We start from the raw sequence: 19,262 nt of genomic DNA on the forward strand, positions 1-19,262 counted from the left end.
CGATATTTAGAGTTCTTTAAGGAAAACTGAATGAGTGCCTATGTGTAGGTCAGAGTGGGAAGTGGAGATATGCATCTTTGATATCAAGGGACACCAAGAACTCAGACACCTCCAATTCGCGATCACTCTCAGCGATTCCTCTTGAATCAGAAGACTATTAGGTATGGATTCAGGGATTTCTGCTACAGGATGTAACTGACCGAGCTGTCCGTCTTCTATGACCACAAATAATTTTGAGAAGAAACATCTGTTCTCCTTGATTGGAACTGGGACAATGACTCCTGCTTCCAGGAGCCTGTGAAAAGCCGCTTGCAGAGTTACCCGATACTCCAGAGAAGCTGGCAACTTGACTCGAAAAAACAGAGTAGGAGGAGTGGCAAGCTGTGGAGTGTAACTCTCTGAGATCAGGTCCCTGACCCAGGCATCTCGGTCGGTGTCCTCCCAGATGTAACTAAAAATGTATGGGACGCGCTCCCACCTATCCTTGAGAATAGGGGAGGGAATCATGCTGTAGGTTTTGTTGGGAAGTAGTGGCTGTATGACGTCTACGACTCTGGTGGCATTTTAGGCTCCCCTGGCTCTACCCTTGAACCCTGGTGGCTGAAAACTGAAATGATCAGTGTACGTGTACCTTGGTGGCAGGGCTGCAGATGGGAGATAAGTGGTGGCTTGTGATATCCACTTATTCAATCTTGATCTGAACAGGACATCTCCCTTGTATGGAAATCCTGCTCCACCTCTCTTTGTGCAACCACTGTCCACGGACGGTCCCAAAACCCTACGAGCCCAAAAGGCCTTAGATGGAGTGAGCAGTCCTAATTACAGAGATAAACTGAGGATTCTGATTACTTTAAGGAAGGAAATACATGAGATCATGTACGATCGTTTTTGATAACCGGGAGACCGAAGGATCTACTGTCGGTGGATTCTCCCCGAGTTTCCCCCATCAGGAGGAAAAAAGGAAAAGAAGGTAGAATTCCCTTAGGGATTTGGAACTTCTTATCTGGGTCTGACCTAGCCCTTTGAACTTTGGCTATCTAGTCCTTCGGAAAGTTTACTGAGGGACTCAGTTTTTCTACCGACAAAAGGAAGGCTGCTGCGGCCCAGTCTCCTTATCAGGTATGTGGAAGACCCTCTCTATTAGAGTTTTAACCCCTTGTGGGGAAGATTCCGGGCATTCAATGGGCGGGATTCAAATTTTTTGTGCACCTATCGCCCGTCTAAAGTGACGAGAGACCGCGGGGCGATATTCTATTGACCTCCGTTATCGCGCTAATCGTGCCCAAATGAGACGGGTTTAGAAGCGTAAAGCGGCTAAACCCGACTAAAGTCATGGGCGCGATTGCACAAAGTCCTGTTTGGGCATCCAAACGGGTCACCTTTCGCGCATTTGAGCTGAAATGCTGATATTGCACCCATCGGCAGCAACATTTGAACACTGCCGGCGGGCGCGATGGGGGCGGGAGGGGGACAGAAGATTTGAATCCCGCCCAATATGTGTTTGCTCCTCAGCTTCCTCAATTTTGCCTTCCTCTAGAGGCGACATATCCCCACGATGTTAGTATTGCAGGGAGTAACCGTTTTTTGTAACTGTTGAGAGGTACCCTGCATTATGGTATTGCTACATTCTGAGCCCAGATAGGTTCAGGGGTGTGTAATGTTTGCGACAAATGGACTTCCCTATCTCTCCTGGCTGCTGCTAGTTTGTAGGATAGGTCAGCCATAACTCCTGAATTGTCATGGCTGACTGTGAAGCAGACTGCTGTCTACACTGTTCACAGTATGATGATGCCTTACAGAAAAACCAGTCACACAGAATGGAATCAGGTTTTTTGGGCAGACACAATTAGCGTAACAGTAAATGATAATAGAGAGTGTTAGCACAGACACAGTTCAATAACAGTATATGATTTCAGAGCATACTGTATATATATTTAAATCAGACCTGGTTCTAATAATAACAGTATATAAATAGTAGTGTAAGGTCTCAGAGCATATATATAAGATACAGTTCTTATAACAACAGTATATGAATGTTAGAGAATACATAATTTAGACACAGTAACTGTGTTTTAGTTGAGGGCTCAATTGAGAGAAGCCACTACACCAGCCCTTAGCTAATTGTATGAAAAGCTAGACAGACTGAATAGCCTAGATTCCCTTAGTACAGAATCTGGGAGCTATGTTAATATATTTATAGATATAAAACTCTGTTATTCACTTGCCCCAGCGTGTAAAAACACTTGGGCTTTGATCTGAGTCTGTACCTCTGTCCGCGCAGGCTTCTCCCCGCCAAACAGTGTCTTGCTGTCTGTGAAATAGCACCTCAGCTAGAGGACATCAGCAAGTCCGTGTGGGAGCCCTTTAATGGTGCTTTCTGGTGCCTCAGTAGAGGACGGCAGCCAAGCTAAGGACGCCAGTAGCTCCCTACTGTGTGCCCTCGTTATGGCGCTTTATTTTCTGGTGCCTCTCTGTGAACAGCTCTAGGTTGTGTCTGGGCGCCAACGGAGCTGCACTGCCGCCTGTCCGGGCTAGTGCTAACCTGGGACCCGGAGTCCCGGACCTTTACTTAACACAGCGTCTTCAGCTGCTGCTGGGTTGTGGAGGGCTGCGGGGAGCTCCAGTGCAGCCCTTAAATGTTTGGCTGTGAGTGGATCACGGGACCATTGTCCCAGCAGCCAGGGACCCGGGCGCCAACCACTGAAGGTGGGACTGGATCCCCCCCAGCAACTCCCTCGTAGCAGGCAGGAGCCAACTGTCTGTCTGTTGTTTAAGCTAAAAAACAATAAACAATGATGAGTTAATTAATAAAACTCTGGAGCCCTCCAGAGTGTGAGCAGTTGAGGGCACAATTTTCTAAACTGGTCTGATGGGGAGGGGCATAGACGGGAGAAGCCAGCACACACACACACACAGACTAAAAAAATTATTGTGCTCCGGCTCCATGGACCCCATCTATACCCCACTGTAATCTGCACCCCTGTATCCCCTATAGATGTATGAAAAATACTGTCAAATACTGTCAACATATATTACACTTCCAGAAAGGGCAGATAGATAAAGATCTCCAGTCTCTTCTAATGGTCCTGGTTAAGAAGAAGGAATGACCATACACCCCATGGCAAATTGCAGCCCTGGATAAATAATAAAAAGACTGCTAATTTAACTCAGGAGTTAAAGCTGATAATGGGGCAAATGTATTAACCTGTAGAAGGCATAAGGAAGTGATAAACCAGTGATATGTGCAAGCTGATAAACACACCAGCCAATCAGTTCCAATATGTAAATCAACAGTTAGGATCTGATTGACTGGTGCCTTTATCACCTTGCATATATCACTGGTTTATCACTTCCTTATGCCTTCTCAGATCCTAATCCTAAACTCCTCAAATCCTAATCCCGCTTCTGAAGGATTGCCCACATCAGATCACTGTGAGTTCAATGACTCACTGAACTCCCAGCCTTGCAAGAAGCAAGCACCCCACCCCGCCCATTTTCTTTTTACAGAGGTGGCATGAGCTTCACATTTATTTGTGAAACGTGGAACACCGTATGTGCTTCTTGTATATTACTTGATAAATGCCAATTTACTGTAAGAGACATGGAAATGGAGGATACAAGGAATGGTCATATGAACTGCTTGGCAAATTTTTGTGATGGCTTTAGGAGATTCATAAATTTTGTAGCTAGCCATATTCTCTCTCTCTCTGGCAGAATTTAGAGCAGCTTGACAATATTTATCCACTTGGATTTATGTCTTTTTAAGATTCTTTGAAATTATTATGTGCTTCTTAACGTCTCGGGAATTTTTATGTAAATCTTCGACCTCAAGAAAACATGTTTTAGCTTCAGGAATAGAAATAGATTGCAGATAACGGGGCTAACTCAGGTTGGCGATCCAACTGCAAAAATTACAAAATAGAAGATGTGGCGGCCCGTCCTGGGCATGCGCCCGCCCTGGGGGGGGGGGCACAGAAAATTTGATCGCCTATGCCTGTCAATTAGGCAGAGGCGGCATAGCGGCAACGCTCCATTTCCAGGGCGGAGACGGAGTGCTGCGGAGGCTGGCAAACGGGGGACGGTGAAGCGATTGTGGCGGCTGAGTGACGTCACACGCAGCCGCAGCTATCGGAAACATGGAGGCGGGCATCCTTCATTTCTGCTAACAAGGGGGGGGGGTGTCGGTCAGCACGCTGGGTGACCTTGCCCTGCGATGGGCGGCCCCCAGCATGCGAACAGAAGGATTGCAAATTATGCTAATTAGCAGAACTTGCAATCCTTACTGAATTAGGCCCAATATTCAGAATTGGAAAATAGTTTATTTCAATACAAGTGTGAATTCTGTTATCGGGGAAGAAGTTTGTCCAGTTATCGTGCTGATAATTAGAATATATTTGCAGTTACTATCAATGTGGGTGAAAGCTAGATGACAGATCTAATTTTACTGTATGAACTGTATGAATACTTCAGCAGATTGCTGGGGACTGGGTGTGGAACAAAATAGGCCATTTTAGTAAACTTATCTACAACCACTAATATTCCAATGAACTCATAGGATAGAGGCAAGTCTGAAATAAAGGCCCTCATTCCGAGTTGTTCGCTCGGTAAATTTCATTGCACCGCAGCGATTTTCCGCTTAGTGCGCATGCGCAATGTCCGCACTGCGACTGCGCCAAGTAAATTTGCTATGAAGTTAGGATTTTTACTCACGGCTTTTTCTTCGCTCAGGCGATCGTAGTGTGATTGACAGGAAATGGGTGTTTCTGGGCGGAAACAGGCCGTTTTATGGGCGTGTGGGAAAAAACGCTACAGTTTCCGGAAAAAACGCAGGAGTGGCCGGAGAAACGGAGGAGTGTCTGGGCGAACGCTGGGAGTGTTTGTGACGTCAAACCAGGAACGACAAGCACTGAACTGATCGCAGATGCCGAGTAAGTCTGAAGCTACTCAGAAACTGCTACGAGGTGTGTAATCGCAATATTGCGAATACTTCGTTCGCAATTTTAAGATGCTAAGATTCACTCCCAGTAGGCGGCGGCTTAGCGTGAGCAACTCTGCTAAAATCGCCTTGCGAGCGAACAACTCGGAATGACCTCCAAAGTCTATAACAAAAGTTACAGGGGTTCTGAGTGTATTGACAAAGGACCTGATTCAGTGAGGATTGCAAATTCTGCCAAGCACAGTAGCAGAATTTGAAATCCTTTGGACCGCATGCTGGGGGCCACCCATTGCAGGGCAAGGCCGTCCAGCATGCTTTCAGCCGCCCCCCCCCCCCCCCCCCTTCCTTCCTTGACCACAGTGAAATTGCTGCCACACCGCAATTCAGCATGATTCAAAAAATGAGGTAGCCTCCTGTCGGCGCAGCCCGCCGCCATCTTTCTGATCAAAGCGGCTCTGTTTGACGTCACGCAGCCGCCCTGATCACACCCTGATTGACAGGCAGAGGCGATCACTTTTTTTGCGGAGCGCCCGCATCCTCTTAGTTTTTGCGGTTGGATCGCGTACTGCGATCCAACCTGAATTAGGCCCAAAGATTTTAAAAATCCAGAGGGTAAAGAGTTTAAAGACTTGTGTCTGGCACAGGCTGAACAGGTTCTTATGCAAGCATGTACTTCTCTTCAGTGATGATGCCACCAGAAATATTGGGAAACTAAATGTATGTTTTCTTTTTTGGCATGTCGAGCTATTGATGCAATGTGGGATCTCTTACAAACCTCTTATTTGATGGAGGAGCTAGGAACAGTCGAGACATTAAAGGAACTAAGCGCTCACGAGCAGGGCCCTAAACCCTCATGTGCTTATCCTTCTCTTACATTCTCTTACGTCCTAGAGGATGCTGGGGTCCACATTAGTACCATGGGGTATAGACTGGTCCACTAGGAGCCACTGGCACTTTAAGAGTTTAATAGTGTGTGCTGGGTCCTCCCTCTATGCCCCTCCTACCAGACCCAGTTTAGAAAATGTGCCCGGAGGAGCTGGTCACAGCTAGGGGAGCTCCTAGAGCTTCTTTAGTTTTATTTTTTTCTAAGAGTAATTTAGGCAAAGGGAGGCTGCTGGCAACAGCCTCCCTGCTTTGTGGGACTTATGCTGGGGGGAAGGGGGGGGCAGAGCTGGCCTTAACCAACATGATGCCCTAGGCAAGATTTTGGCTGGTGCCCCCTAGCACCACTGCTAGTTCCGCCTCTGACCCTGCACCCCTTTCCCAGCACCATCACCCCCCACCCATAGCAGTCAGGTTTTTTTTTCCTACCCCTTGTAATTTAAATAAGAACAGTGTGCACATTTGGCGCACAGCCCAAAAAGATATGTGTTTTTGTTGGCAAGGGGCATGGCCACACAATAGTACCCCCAATTCAACTTATGCCTCACAGTAGTGCAACTTTATTCACAATTTATAATGTGATAGTGTCCCTTATTCACATTACATCACACAGTAGAACCACTTTACCTTATATACATTACTCCTCACAGTAGTGCCCCTTATTCACATAACATCACATTGAATTGCTTCTTATTCACATTACACCATACCATATTGCTCTTTATTCTCATTATACCACACCATATTGCTCCTTATTCACATTAGACCACACCGTAGTGCCCTTTCTATATGTTACGCCACACAGTAGAGCACCTTATACACATAATGTCACACATTGGTAATGCATTTATACACATAATACCACACAATAATGCCCCTTACACATATGACACACATTATTAATGTCCTTATAAACATAATGCACCTTACACATTATGCCAACCCTTATTAATGCCCTTATACACATAATTTCCCTTACACATATGCTACACATTGTTAATGCCCTTACACACATAATGTCCCTTACACATATGCCGCACATTATTAGTGCCCTTATACACATAATGACACACATAGTGCCCCTTACACATATGTTACACATTATTAATTCCCTTATACACATAATGACACTTATAGTTCCTGGCGTGAGTCATCTGGCAGCTCTGCTAACGTCGGGTGCCTATTTTTTATGAAAATGCATCTTATTTGCATTGCTATTTGGCTAGGATGCACAAGAAGCTTCTGCTGATTAAAATGATATGCTGTATGCCTATATACTGTGTGCGACTGTGACTATATCTGCATACAAAATGCTACACACAGAATATAGGCATGCCGCATATCATTTTAATAAGCAGAGGCTGCTTGTGCCCCTAGGCATTCCAGATGCCCTAGGCAATTGCCTAGTTTGCCTATGCCTAGGGCTGGCTTTGGGGGGGGGGTATTGTCCAACCCTGAGAGGTTAATGGCCACTATCTCCGCTGACAGGACACGGAGCTCCTGAGGGTGATGATCGTTAGCCGCCCGAGGTGACCGCTCACTCCAGCAGCATGCCGCCACCCCCTAACAGAGCCAGAAGATTCCGGTGTTGAGTGTGTCACCGGCGACCCGACAGGCGGGGAGCCGGTGTGAATGGCGGCAACAGGGTGGGAGCGCAGTACTGATACTGCACTCCGGAAGGCTCAGCGGTACAGCAGGTGCAACGCTATGTGGGGCGCCCTGGGCCAGCGCAAATACCCTTACACTGGTCACTCAGGCTATCAGGGACTCTGATACACGCTGCTAGCATAAATCCTCAGTACAGTATAAATTTCAAATAGTGCGGGAAGACGCGCCATGTTTGGGGGCGGAGCTTCTCCTCAGAGCGGACACAGCAGCTCACCAGCGCCATTTTCTCCCTGCAGATCCACTTCCAGCGACGCTGACAGGGAGCAATGTCCCTCCACACGACTCCAGCTATCCTGTGCGGTAACAGGGGTTTGTAGAAGGGGGGGAGGCTGTAATAACCATGTCCAGGGACTCTGTGTCTTATGCTACAGAGGAAGTATCTTCCCCAGAGGAATCCATTCCATGTACCCAGGAATGTAATATAATGTCTCAGACTTCTGAATCTGAGCCACAATGGCTGGCTTCCAGGGAATGTTATTTCAGATTTCTACTAGGGTTGCCCATACTGAGACTGAAACTCAGGTTTTAAGGAAGTCTATGGAAGTTTGGTCGGGTTCTGTTCCCATTACTTCTAAATCCCCTAGCATATACCCAAATAAACGTGCACTTGCCCAGATTATGCAAGCCGACACGGATACCGACTCTGACATGGCAAACGGTGATGGGGATATGCTGAGGGGGGCGGCATCCCTTGCAAAGGGGGTGCAGCTCATTATTAAGGGCATTAGGGATGTGTTGCACATTATTGACACACCACCTGAGCAGGTTGAGGAGGCTTACTTCACAGACAATAAGAAAGCCTTGCTAACCTTCCCTGCGTCTAAAAATGAAACGCATTATTTGAAAAGTCCTGGGAAACCCCAGACAAAAAATTCCAGATGCCAAAAAGGGTTCTGGTTGCTTTTCCCTTCCCTGAGGAGGATAGGAAAAAATAGGAAAACCCACCCATAGTTGACGCATCTCTCTCCAGACTGTCTAAAAAGGTGGTTTTACCTGTCCCTGGATCTACCGCGTTAAAAGAACCAGCTGATCATAAGATTGACCCTATGCTCAAATCCATATACACTGCTTCAGGAGTGGCATTAAGGCCCACTATTGCCTGTGCATGGATTTCTAAAGCCATAGTAAAGTGGTCAGGCACTCGATACGATGGATAGAAGTGACATTGAACTGTTTTTACGTAACATACAGGATTCTGCGGGTTTCATGGTGGAGTCCATGAAGGACCTGTGTACTCTGAATGCAAGGATATCTTCCATGGCTGTCTCAGCACGCAGGGGACTCTGGCTGCGCCAATGGTCTGCAGACGTGGAATCCAGGAGAAGTGTGGAGAACCTACCCTTCACAGGTCAGGCTCTATTTGGGGAAGCGTTGCATGCGTGGATTTCCACGGCAACCGCGGGTAAGTCGTCCTTTCTTCCCTCAGCTGCTCCTTCTATGAAGAAACCCTTTTCTTCATCAACATCACAGTCCTTTCGGACCACAAAGACAAAAAAGTCCAAGCCTCCTACCACCTTTTTTAGAGGTGGTCGGGCAAAATCCAAAAAGCCTGCATCTGCAGGTTCCCAGGAGCAGAAACCTGCTTCTGGTTCCTCAAAATCCTCAGCATGACGATGGACGGCACAGCCTGGAGAATGGGCTGGTGGGTGCGAGACTCAGACGTTTCAGCCACGTCTGGGTGTCATCCGGCCTAGATCCCTGGATACAGGATATTGTGTCCCAGGGGTACAGACTGGAGTTTCAAGAACTCCCTCCTCACCGATTCTTCAAATCAGGCTTGCCAGCTTTACTGACAGAAAGGGCTACCCTACAGGAAGCCATCCAAAAATTGGAAAAGTAAGAGGTCATTGTTCGAGTTCCACCTCATATGCAACACATGGGTTACTATTCCAACATCTTTGTGGTACCGAAACCAGATGGTTCGGTCAGACCGATTTTGAACTTGAAATCGTTAAACCCTTATCTGAAGGAGTTCAAATTCAAATTGGAGTCTCTGAGAGCGGTGATCTCAGGTCTGGAGGAGGGAGAGTTTCTGGTATCCCTAGATCTCAAGGATGCGTAACCTCCACATTCTGATTTGGCCGCCACATCAGGCTTATCTCAGATTTGTAAAAAGAAAAAAAATTATTCCTATCAGGAATTAAATACAGGCGCTTTAGAAATAGAATTAAAATTAAAGACCACTTTAACAGTAATAAGTAATTGCAGCTCTCACAAGGTATTCTGTTGTACCTGATAAACACTAAAAAGACTATAGATACTATAATAGGGAGCGCAAACATATAATATCTTAAAAACAATTTATTAATAAAACAGCATATATTTGACCATAAAATGACTACTGCAGAGCCAAATGATAATTAAACAGGAACAATTGATTATACCAAACAGTATTGGATAGACATATGTATAAATGGTCCCCTATTAATTATGATAAAGGGAATCCAATATATCCAGTGATAAGGTGGTGTATATTTATCGTTCCTTATTAACCCAACGAAACGTTCAGTCAGCTGTGTCCCTGTTGTTGCAAGTAATTAGCAGCGGTGTTCCGAATTGCCTCATTAATAATAATGGTTTTGATGTGATAGCACACACACAGATGATTTGTAACTGTAATTGATTACCAGTTCCTTAGCAACGTATTTTTGACATCACTATGCCGTATTTCAGATTTGCACTGTTGGACAGTCAGTATCAGTTCCAGGCACTGCCATTCGGCCTCTCTACGGCACCGAAGGTGTTCACCAAGGTAATGGCAGAGATGATGGTTCTCCTCCGCAGACAGGGAGTGAACATAATTCCATATCTGGACGATCTGCTGATAATGGCATCGTCCAGGGAGAAGTTGTTGCAGTCCATTGCTCTCACGACTTATCTGCTAAGGGAACATGGTTGGATCCTGAACCTTCCAAAGTCACATTTGGAGCCAACAAAGAGATTGTCTTTCCTGCGGATGATCCTCGACACGGAAATGCAGAGGGTGTTTCTACTGGTGGAGAAAGCGTTGGTGATACAATCAATGGTCCGGGATGTCTTGAAGCCTACCCGGGTATCGGTTCATCAGTGCATTTGCCTTCTGGGGAAGATGGTTGACTCCTACGAAGCTCTACAGTATGGAAGATTTCATGCTCGGTACTTCCAACTGGATCTCCTAGACAAATGGTCGGGATTTCATCTACACATCCACCAGAGGGTACGTTTGTCGCCAAAAACGAGTTTTATGGTAAGAACTTACCTTTGTTAAAACTCTTTCTGCGAGGTAGACTGGGCTCCACAAGGATAGACATAGGGGTGTAGAGTAGGATCTTGATTCGAGGCACCAACAGGCTCAAAAGCTTTGACTGTTCCCAAGATGCATAGCGCTGCCTCCTCTATAACCCCGCCTCCCTGCACAGGAGCTCATTTTTTAGTTAACCAGCCCAATGCAGTAGCATGAAAAGAGACGACAACAGTTCGTAGCCACATACACCACACTCTCACGACAGGAGAAGTGTCAGCGGCTAATGCCATACCAACCAAAAGAAGCTAAGTGCGTCAGGGTGGGCGCCTTGTGGAGCCCAGTGTACCTCGCAGAAAGAGTTTTAACAAAGGTAAGTTCTTACCATAAAACTCGTTTTCTGCTGCGGGGTACACTGGGCTCCACAAGGATAGACATAGGAGATGTCCTAAAGCAGTTCCTTATGGGAGGGGATGCACTGTAGTGGGCACAAGAACCTAGCGTCCAAAGGAAGCATTCTGGGAAGCGGCAGTATCGAAGGCATAGAACCTAATGAACGTGTTCACGGAGGACCACGTAGCCGCCTTGCACAATTGTTCAAGGGTCGCACCACGGCGGGCCGCCCAAGAACGTCCAACGGACAGAGTAGAATGGGCCGTAATGTGAGCAGGAGCTGACAGACCAGCCCTCACAAAAGCATGTGCAATCACCATTCTAAGACATCTGGCCAAAGTCTGCTTGTGAGCAGGCCAGCCCGGTTTGTGAAAACCAAACAGAACAAAGAGAGAATCAGATTTCCTCATAGAAGCAGTTCTCTTTACATATATACGGAGAGCCCGTACTACATCCAAAGACCGCTCTTTGGGAGACAAGTCAGGAGAGACCAGGGCCGGAACCAATATCTCCTGGTTAAGGTGGAACGAAGATACCACCTTAAATAAATATCCGGGACGAGTCCTACGAACCGCCCGGTCACGGTGAAATATCAGACATGGGGAACTGCAAGACAAGGCACCCAAATCCGATACTCTTCTATCTGAGGCAATAGCCAGCAGAAACACCACCTTAAGGGAAAGCCACTTAAGATCAGCTGAACCAAGAGGTTCAAACGGAGACACTTGTAACGCCTCCAAAACCACCGACAAGTCCCAAGGAGCCACAGGCGGGACATAGGGAGGTTGGATACGCAACACACCCTGAGTAAAGGTATGCACATCAGGTAAGGTCGCAATCTTTCTCTGAAACCACACCAACAAGGCAGATATTTGAACCTTGAGGGAGGCCAGACGCAGGCCTAAGTCCAGGCCCTGCTGAAGAAAAGCCAACAACTTGGCAGTACTAAACATGGAAGCGTCATAATTGTTTGATGCGCACCAAACAAAGCGGCGCATGTGGATGTCATCCAACTGCCTCTGCTGTTTCTTCACAACGACCTGACAATAGCGACGAGCCGCCCGCCGCCCGCAGCGGTTCCAGACGGCAATAGCGACGAGCCGCACGCCGTCCGCCGCCCGCATCAGTCCCAGACGGCAAAACATCTGACTGGGACTTGGTACTTTGAGGTGAGCTGTATATATACCAGTATAAGTTGCGGTGATCCGTGCGCCGGAATCAGTGTCTATTATGCACTATCACCCGAATAGAATGTCCTTTGTTGAAAATACTCTGAGGTGAGTTGCATATTTGTTGTTATAAACTACAGTGAGCCGCACACCGGGACAATATATACTATTACCCGTTCTAAATACATCTAATTAAAGGTGGGCGGCACGCTATTAACTAATAGTTCCCTATACTGCTGAGTAAATATGGAATTTATGACATATGAGTTGTGATTTATGTTGAGCCACATACTATCAGCAGCAGGGAAAGATTGAGCAAAATATACAGCAGACAAGTAACATTGTTTACTTTTTGTCCATCAGCAATAAATGGCATATTAATCTAGGTATTCTATTTCCCAATGTGAATCAATTAGACAAATGAGGTGGTTATAATTTCCTATTGTATATGCGCTGGTTGTGTGACATCCATATATATGACGCCGTTCTTGCAAACATTATGCAATTTTGTTATTAGTGCAAATACAATGCAAAACTATTTATATTGGACGTATCTTTGAGATTATCACTATGTTTGTACTGAATATATCACATAAAATTGTGTTCCTATTTGATTAACCCATATCCTTCTGGGAACATTTGCCCTCTATTCAATTACTTTGAAATGAAAATTATATGTGAAGGTGAAACAAATATTGGGTTATTCTATATACATCGGGATTTCCAGTGAATACACTCATAAGAATTTATTATTTGTATTATTCAAAACCAATTTTTCTTTCCTCTCTTTTCTTCTTCTCTTCTTTTCTTCTCCTTTTTCTCTTTTCTTTTTTCTTACTATTTCGGTGCTCTCTCATCGGTTTAACTCATTTATTGAGATAACGACAGCAGAAGCACACTATTTTCATATTGCAAAAACACCTAAAAGGACTCTCTCATCCCCAATTCGATGTCAACAGACAGGATTGGGGACAGTAGACATCCTGGTTGTTATTGCATATGAAAGCTGTATTTCATAGTAATTATTGCATTCGACAGTTATGTTATATCTAGGCAATAAAACAATTCTGCATCTTTTTCCTCTGAGTGTCTTTTCACAAATGCCACACAATTTATTGTGAATGTACACGACAAATTGATATTTCAAATAAACGTTGTATTTGATACTAACGTAGGGCTTTTAAGTAGTCAGCAATACAGGTATTATATACTGGCTAGGGACCTCTCCCCTGCACTCTCATTAACTTTGCCCTAGACTGGGCAGATAAAGTTAACAGCAGATACAGGCCTTGGGAGTGGTGCATATGCTCCAGTTGGTTCTCTCATTGGAGATTCGATGCTTTTCAAGCAGATCTCCAAAAGCAGAAACCAGGCATCTAGTCACCTAATCCTCCCCATCTTTCTTCTAACCTTCTTTCCTCTCTCTTACTTCCCCTCTCCCAAATGTATGATTTTTGCTTAAAATTTCTAATGAAATTTAAGTATATATTGGACATATACTACTAAAAATTTCGATCACAGTGTGTACTCTAAACAGGTACACTGTGGAGTTGGTAATGTTTAGTGTTTTGTGTTTTTGATTTTTATAATCATACTAAAGGAGTATTATATCATCTACTGGGGATGGTTATATTTATAATTATATAATAAGTAACACGACATATGGAGATAAGTTTAGAGGCTTAGCCAGTTATACCAAATAATATTTTTATGTAAAATATGTTTTATGTTGTATGTTAATGTGAGTCCAATTTCAATAAAAGTTACGTTTTAGATTACTAACATGAGTGCCCCATAAAAAGGAGTTGTCTTTTCTTCTTGTATATTAGTCAATGCACACCAAACAAAGTAAGAATGCCAGACCCTATGGTAAATCCGAGCATAAGCCGGTTTCCGGGCCCGCAACATAATTTGAAAGACCGCCTCAGAAAACCCCTTAGCCCTCAAGACGGAAGCTTCAAGAGCCACGCCGTCAAAGACAGCCGGGCTAGGTCCTGGTAGACACAGGGGCCCTGAACGAGGAGGTCTGGGTGTTGTGGAAGTAGGATTGGACGCTCTGACGATAGGCCCTGCAGGTCTGTGAACCAGTGCCGTCTGGGCCACGCTGGAGGTATGAGAAGCAGAATTCCTTTTTTTTTCTTGCTTGAACTTCCGAATTACCCTGGGCAGGAGGGACACCGGAGGGAACACGTACGGCAGCCGAAACCTCCACGGCACCGTCAGCGCATCCACGAATGCTGCTTGAGGATCCCTTGTCCTTGCTCCGTTGTGAGTGTCCAATAGCGCTCCCAGGTGTACCAGGGACTAGAGACAGCGGAGAATAGTACCCCCGGCCCCTCTGAGCAAGAGGCACCTGTACTACCACTCCTGTATCCAGGAGTGTCTGTAACACCGAATGTAGAGTTTTTGCCTTTGTCTGGTCCAAAGGGATGTCTGTCAGGCAAAATCGATGAGGGGGACGGTTTTTGAAGGCTATGGCGTAACCTCGACCGACGACTTCCCGTACCCAGGCATCTGAAGTGGTCTTCAACCATTCCTGGGTATACCCTAGAAGTCGGACCCCATCCTGGGATCCCCCAGGGGGAGGCCCATCCCGTCATGCGGCAGGCTTATCTGTCTTGGAAGCTAGCTGACGGGCAGCCCAGGCTCTTTTGGGCTTCGGCTTACCAGGTTTGGAAGTGCGGGCCTGCTTGTGGTACGCCTGACCTTTAGCTTTACCTGAAGGACGAAAGGGGCGAAAGGAAGTACCTTTAGCCTTCGACACCGAAGGAGCGGTTACTTGGCAGACAGGCAGTTTTGGCAGTAGCCAAGTCAGCCACTATCTTATTTAAGTCCTCCCCAAACAGAATATCTCCCTTGAAAGGGAGTACCTCATGGGTTTTTCTAGAGTCTAGATCCACAGTCAAGGATCTCAGCCACAATATCCGGCGAGCCAGGACTGATGCAGTAGAGGCCTTGGCTGCTAGAATACCGGCATCAGAAGCCGCCTCTTTAATATAGTGAGAAGCTGTGACAATATATGACAAGCATTGTCTAGCATGGTCAGAAGAGATTTCAGCTTCCAACTCTAGGTCCCATGCTTCAATAGCCTCTGCAGCCCAAGTCGCTGCAATAGTGGGCCTTTGTGCAGCTCCCGTGATGGTGTAAATCGCTTTCAGACAACCCTCCACACGTTTATCCGTAGGCTCTTTCAGAGACGTGATGGTAGGGACAGGTAGAGCTGAGGAAACCACCATCCTAGCCACATGCGAGTCTACTGGAGGAGGCGTTTCCCAATTTTTAGACAGCTCTGGCGCGAGGGGATAGCGAGCCAGCATCTTCTTTTGAGGCACAAACTTCTTCCCTGGGTTTCCCCAGGATTCCTGACGTATATCCACTAGGTGGTCAGAATGAGGTAAAACTTGTTTAACCACCTTCTGATGCTTGAACCTATCTGGTTTCTTAGGAGGGACGGATGGCTCGGGATCATCCGTAATCTGTAGAATCAGCCTCCAAAAGATCAGGAACATCCACATGTGAACTACCCTCCCCATCAGCAGTATCTGTGTCAGAATCTGTGGGGTCAGTGTAAGCGCTAACTTCATCAGACGAGGTGTCAGTGACAGCAGTGGATTGTGAGGAGGTAAGAGCTCGCTTAGAGGACCCCATGGTCTTAGGCGAGCGAGGGTCAGACTTTTTAGTAGTCAAGGACTGGTTCAATTTCTTCAATTGAGCAGACAAGTTATCTGCCTACGGTGGGTTAGCCGCGGGGACCACATACGGTTGAACCGGTATAGGAGGTCCCATAGGGGGTGTTAGTTTAGTAACTAGCGTATTCAGAAGTGTGGAGAAAGTAGCCCACGGTGGGTCATTATGGACCCCCGTTGCCACAGTCCCACTGGGGGGCAAAGAGTCCCCAGAACCAGAGCCCGCAGCAGCTATAGTCTCCTCATAGGTATCTGTGGCGTCAGCAACACCGGTAGTGTGTTCAGCCCCAGAACCGTTACCTTCAGAAGCAGACATGATATACTTGCAATATCAGGTAACACAGTACAATTGTCAGCAGCACAATATCTCTTGCCCAAACCCCTGCACAGTTTAGTAAGCACAAGCAGGGATACAGGAGAGATATGGGCCCTCATTCCGAGTCGTTCGCTCGTTCTTTTTCATCGCATCGCAATGAAAATCCGCTTAGTACGCATGCGCAATATTCGCACTGCGACTGCGCCAAGTAACTTAACAATGAAGATAGTATTTGTACTCACGGCTTTTTCATCGCTCCGGCGATCGTAGTGTGATTGACAGGAAATGGGTGTTACTGGGCGGAAACACAGCGTTTTAGGGGCGTGTGGAAAAAAACGCTACCGTTTCCGGAAAAAACGCAGGAGTGGCCGGAGAAACGGGGGAGTGTCTGTGCGAACGCTGGGTGTGTTTATGACGTCAAACCAGGAACGACAAGCACTGAACTGATCGCACAGGCAGAGTAAGTGTGGAGCTACTCTAAAACTGCTAAGTAGTTTGTGATCGCAATATTGCGAATACTTCGGTCGCATTTTTAAGATGCTAAGATACACTCCCAGTAGGCGTAGGCTTAGCGTGTGTAACTCTGATAAATTCGCCTTGCGACCGATCAACTCGGAATGAGGGCCCTGGTGACTAAAATCACAGAGAAAAATACAAATTAGAGTATATCTTGTGAATATCCTATATTATTATAAAACCCGACGCACCAAGCCCCCTCAGGTTATAGAATATAGGGATAGCAAGTTGAGTGAGAGACACGAAATGGAAATCACCCAGCAAGCTAATGCACACACATATAGTCACAGTTATACAATGCAGAGGTTATTACCAACAATAATACTGCACTGGACCAGCTTATATGTATATATATATATATATATATATATATATATATATATATATATATATATATATATATATATATATATATATATATATCTCTGTAATCAATAGATATAACACTGCACCGTAAGAACTGGATGTATATCACAGGGTACTTGTACCAGAGCACCCTGACTAAATGCACACTTTCTTAACTATCACTATCTAAATGACATGTAGAATACTTAAGTGTCTTGCAAAGTCACAGCGCTGACAACCAGGTGGCTTTACAAAGGAGGATTTGCCCAAGCAGTCCCAGGAACAGTGTAGCTGAGAGAAATGGCGCCCAAACACTGACAGGGAGTGAGGGAGAGACAGATATGCAGCTCCAGGGTGGGAACATTTACTGGAAATGGCGCCCTGGGGCTGGGGGAGGGGCTCCAGGTCTAAGCCTTATCCCCTCTGCTGGCAAAACCACCTGGTACTGCGGGCTACACATAAAAAGGTTTTAAGAGAAAACCTGACTTGCACCCATGCTATGGTGATCTAGTGGGATCGCCTGTACTGCCACAGTGTCCACCGCCAGCGCACGCGGGACCCACTCACCACCTCCCGAAGCGCGGCCATGCGATCCCGGAGAGCCCCAGTCGTGTGTGCCTGACCAGAAGAAAACCGGAGCCTCCTGCTGTAGTTACCCGGCAACCAGGGCGCGGGAGTGTACAGCGCCGCTGGGGAGAGATGGAGCTGCAGCGGTGAATGTCTCCAGACATGTACACACTGCTGCAGCCCTTGAAGTCTTCACTTTTCTTCTAAAAAAGCTCTTCTTAGGGCTGCCTGGAGCAGCCCCTCTGTTATGTGCCTGCTATCTGCAGCACCAACTACAAAACTGAGCTCCTGTGCAGGGAGGCAGGGTTATAGAGGAGGCGGCGCTATGCATCTTGGGAACAGTCAAAGCTTTTGAGCCTGTTGGTGCCTCAGATCTAGATCCTACTCTACACCCCTATGTCTATCCTTGTGGAGCCCAGTGTACCCCGCAGCAGAAAGCAAGGATTTCACTCCTCTGGTGGCTGCAAATGACTCACCTTCTGGAGGGCCGCAGGTTCGTGGTTCAGAACTAGATCCTTCGAACCACGGATGCAAGTCTCAGGGGTTGGGCGCAGTCACTCAAGGGGAAACCTTCCAAGGAAGGTGGTCAAGTCTGGAATCCATTCTCCCAATAAACATTCTGGAACTGAGAGCTGTGTCTTCCCCAAGGGACACATCTTCTGCAAAATCAGGCCATTCAAGTACAGTCGAACAATGTGACGATGGTGGCCTACATAAACAGACAGGGAGGAACAAAGAGCAGAGCTGCTATGTCAGCTCCTCTGGGCAGAAAAGCATGCAGTGGCGCTGTCAGCAATCTTCCTTCCAGGAGTGGACAAATGGGAACAGACTTCCTCAGCAGGCACGATCTCCATCCAGGAGAATGGGGCCTCCATCCGGAGGTGTTCACAGAGGTGACCAGTCTTTGGGGCGTGCCTCAAATAGACACGATGGCCTCACATCTCAACAAGAAGCTTTGGAGGTACTGTTCCAGGACGAGAGACCCACAAGCAGTGGCGGTGGATGCTCTGGTAACACCGCGGGTGTTCAAGTCAGTGTATGTGTTCCCTCCACTTCCTCTCATTCCAAGAATTCTAAAACTCATAAAGAGAACAAGGGTTCAGGCAATTCTCATTGCTCCAGACTGGCCAAGGAGAGCTTGGTACGCGGATCTTCTGGACTTACTGCTGGAAGATCCGAGGCCTCTTCCTCTTCGCGAGGATCTTCTGCAACAGGGGCAGTTCGCTTATCAAGACTTACCGTGGCTACGTTTGACGGCATGGAGGTTGAACGCCAGATCTCTGATACAGGATAGGATAGGAGTAACGTCTAAACATTATCATCGCATCTGGAAAAAATATGTGTCTTGGTGTGAATCCAAGAAGTTTCCTATGGTGGAGTTTCAACTTGGATGGTTTCTCCTCTTCCTGCAAGCAGGTGTGGATATGGGCATGCATTTGTAATCCATAAAGGTCCAGATTTCGGCTTTATTCATTTTCTTCCAGAAACAATTTGCTGCTCTCTCTGAGGCTCAGACTTTTTTGAAAGGGGTTCTGCACATCCAGCCTCCCTTTGTGGCGCCGAC

The 19,262-nt window shown here is 46.5% G+C and overlaps 1 protein-coding gene across 1 annotated transcript in view; it reads right to left on the reverse strand.

Annotated features, from left to right (window-relative positions):
* Window positions 1–19,262, reverse strand: part of LIAT1 (ligand of ATE1) — a 101,358-nt gene that overhangs the window by 61,899 nt on the left and 20,197 nt on the right. The gene's annotated exons all lie outside the window — the stretch shown is intronic.

This window comes from Pseudophryne corroboree, chromosome 2 (assembly GCF_028390025.1).
Source record: "Pseudophryne corroboree isolate aPseCor3 chromosome 2, aPseCor3.hap2, whole genome shotgun sequence".
Taxonomy (NCBI): domain Eukaryota; kingdom Metazoa; phylum Chordata; class Amphibia; order Anura; family Myobatrachidae; genus Pseudophryne; species Pseudophryne corroboree.